This window comes from Mustela putorius, unplaced genomic scaffold (assembly GCF_011764305.1).
Source record: "Mustela putorius furo isolate JIRA1106 unplaced genomic scaffold, ASM1176430v1.1 tig00000145_pilon_pilon_pilon, whole genome shotgun sequence".
Classification (NCBI taxonomy): domain Eukaryota; kingdom Metazoa; phylum Chordata; class Mammalia; order Carnivora; family Mustelidae; genus Mustela; species Mustela putorius.
This window is the reverse complement of record NW_025421294.1, coordinates 44,209,358-44,212,859: the sequence shown is the minus strand read 5'-3', so window position 1 is coordinate 44,212,859 and position 3,502 is coordinate 44,209,358. Positions and strand designations below refer to the sequence as shown.

The following is a 3,502-nucleotide window of genomic DNA, read 5'->3' as shown; positions in this document are numbered from 1 at the left end:
AGAGCCTGATGGGGTGCTCAATCCTAGGACCTGAGATCATGACCTGAGCCACACAGGTGGCCCTCAACAGCATTTTAAACATTCATATGCTCATTGAAAATACCATTCACTGGGGCATCTGTTTGGCATCTGGGTGGCTAAGTGGGTTAAATGTTCTGCCTTCCATTTGGGTCATGATCCCAGGGTTCTGGAATGGAGCCCTGCTCTGGCTCCTTGTTCAACAGGAAGCCTGGTTCTCCCTCTCCCTCTGCTGCTCCCCCTGCTTGTGCTCTCTCTCTGTCAAATAAATAAATAAAATCTTTAAAAAAAATACTATTGCTTTCTGCCTGTGGACGCTGCCGAGTAAGCATCGTTAAAGTCTCCCCTCCCATCGCCATCATGTCTAAGTCAGAGTCTCCCAAAGAGCCTGAACAGCTGCGGAAGCTCTTCATCGGAGGTCTGAGCTTTGAAACAACCGATGAGAGTCTGAGGAGCCATTTTGAGCAATGGGGAACACTTATGGACTGTGTGGTAATGAGAGATCCGAACACCAAGCGCTCCAGAGGCTTTGGGTTTGTCACCTATGCCACTGTGGAGGAGGTGGATGCAGCCATGAATGCAAGGCCACACAAGGTGGATGGAAGAGTTGTGGAACCAAAGAGGGCTGTCTCAAGAGAAGATTCTCAAAGACCTGGTGCCCACTTAACTGTGAAAAAGATTTTTGTTGGTGGCATTAAAGAAGACACTGAAGAACATCATCTAAGAGATTATTTCGAACAGTATGGGAAAATTGAAGTGATTGAGATCATGACTGACCGAGGCAGTGGCAAAAAGAGGGGTTTTGCTTTTGTAACATTTGATGACCATTATTCTGTAGATAAGATTGTCATTCAAAAATCCCATACTGTGAATGGCCACAACTGTGAAGTAAGGAAAGCGCTCTCTAAGCAAGAGATGGCTACTGCTTCATCCAGCCAAAGAGGTCGAAGTGGTTCTGGAAACTTGGGTGGTGGTTGTGGAGGTGGTTTTGGTGGGAATGACAACTTTGGTTGCGGAGGAAACTTCAGTGGTTGAGGTGGCTTTGGTGGCAGTCGAGGTGGTGGTGGATATGGTGGCAGTGGGGATGGCTATAACGGATTTGGTAATGATGGAAGCAACTTTGGAGGTGGCGGAAGCTATAATGATGTTGGCAATTACAACCATCAATCCTCAAATTTTGGACCCATGAAAGGAGGCAATTTTGGAGGCAGAAGCTCTGGCCCTTATGGTGGTGGAGGCCAATACTTCGCCAAACCACGAAACCAAGGTGGCTATGGTGGTTCCAGCAGCAGCAGCAGCTATGGCAGTGGCAGAAGGTTTTAATTCCTGCCAGGAAACAAAGCTTAGCAGGAGAGGAGAGCCAGAGAAGTGACAGGGAAGCTACAGGTTACAACAAATTTGTGAACTCAGCCAAGCACAGTGGTGGCAGGGCCTAGCTGCTACAAAGAAGACATGTTTTAGACAATACTCATATGTATGGGCAAAAAAAACTTGAGGACTGTATTTGTGACTAATTGCATAACAGGTTATTTTAGTTTCTGTTCTGTGGAAAGTGTAAAGCATTCCAACAAAGGGTTTTAATGTAGATTTTTTTTTTTTTTGCACCCATGCTGTTGATTGCTAAATGTAATAGTCTGATCATGACGCTGAATAAATGTGTCTTTAAAAAAAATACTATTCATTGCAGACAAAAATGAAACCAGGTAGAGCACAGAGATTCCAGGTAAGGTCTGGTTATTGATCTATTATCTGGAATTTCCTGATTGGCCTTTTCAAACCAGAGATCAGAGGAATTGGGATGACATTCTGTGAGTTACTAGCTCATCCTAGAAGGGTCTTTTCTGAAAGCCTTGCCATGAAGAGTTAGCCCATTTATATTTCCCTGAGTGCAGGGGAGTAGATCACAGGAGAAATAGGTTATAGGTAGGACTACCTATCTCCAACATCATAAACAGATTGGAGTTTCGGGTGGTAGATCAAACAGAAAAGTTACCCCTCTAAGCAATGTCCTGGGAGATACAAATGATAACATTATCTTTCTATGCCAATGCTAGAGTAAAGGAAAGAAAGAAGAAGAGAGTTTCATGTTTAGTTAAGGTAGGAAGTCTTAATCCATTGTTTTGAGAGGAAGCAGTCTACCTCAATGTCAGCTACTTTTCTTCCTCATCAATTTGATTCAGAGGTCACCAACATCTGCATAGGACCATATGTCAGCTATAGCTTTCTTCAGCTATCGAGATAAATACTCAAGGCTCAAGTCCTGAGGTCGGCTGCCATCTCGGAATTGAGGAGGACCTGGTATAGCCCTTTCCAAGGAGATTCAAGGACAATCTTTGTTCACAGTGATTCCAAATCAGAAGGGTGGGAGAAAACTGGAAATGTTAATTTGGAAAGTCATAGAAAGATATTTGAGGAAACTAGAATTCAGGATCCAGTCCAGTTTACAGGGATATAACACAATCTCAAAGACAATTTAATAGGATTAAAATCTTGCATGAACTAAAGTGCATAATTTTTCTCTTTATACTTTTATCCATTTTTTTTCCAAAGATGATAACTTTAAAACTAATTTGTGTGTATTAAACTTGACCTGGTGATTTACATAAGGATAGAAAGAATAGTTATTGACCATGTGAACTCTTTTTAAGACTGTTTTGCGGGACACCTTGGTGGCTCAGTGGGTTAAGCCTCTGCCTTCAGCTCAGATCATGATCTCAGGGTTTTGGGATCGAGCCCCACATTGGGCTCTCTGCTCGGTGGCGAGCCTGCTTCCCCCTTCTCTCTGCCTGCCTCTCTGCCTACTTGTGATCTCTGTCTGTCAAATAAATAAATAACATCTTAAAAAAAAAAAAAAAGACTGCTTTGCTAGAACTTTCATAAGAAGTCTCAGGATGAACTCTCAAAGCTTCTGAGGCCAGGAAGCCCAGCCAGAGATTGGTCATCAGATTTATTTCCAATACCATTTCAGTCAAAGCCTTGGTAATATTGCCAGTGTTGCCAATTGTGTCCTTTTACAAGGAGAGCAGATTACTACTGAATTTATGCAAATAACTCACTATACTGCCACGAAAAGAATACTCAAAAGTATTTTGGAGGGATCAGGGAGAAAAAGTAATATTTTCATCTTCATTTATAAGGGTATACTTTATCAAATTGCTGTTAAGTCATAGACAGCTTAAGGAAGGCGTTTCCTTAAATCTGAAAAAAATCTGAAAAAAAAAAAAAAAAAAAAAAAAAACCCAAAGACAGAAACAAAGCATCAAGGAACCTGCAGTGTTTCACATTAAGGGTCATAAAAATTATAATCAGCCTCCTTAGTTCATTCAGTCCTGTGTAATATTTGATATGCTTGAATCCACTTTTTCTGCTAGTTCTGAAAATTCTTATCCAGTTAAGTTTTTATGATATTAAAGTTCCCAAAAGTCTTTTCCATGACTCTCCTTGAATATGAAATACTTTTGCAGGAACACTTTTGTAATAGCAT

The 3,502-nt window shown here is 41.4% G+C and overlaps 1 pseudogene; it reads left to right on the top strand.

The window, feature by feature from the left end:
• The first annotated feature begins 343 nt into the window (after positions 1-343).
• Positions 344-1,469, top strand: LOC101687056 (annotated as a pseudogene).
• Positions 1,470-3,502: the final 2,033 nt, after the last annotated feature.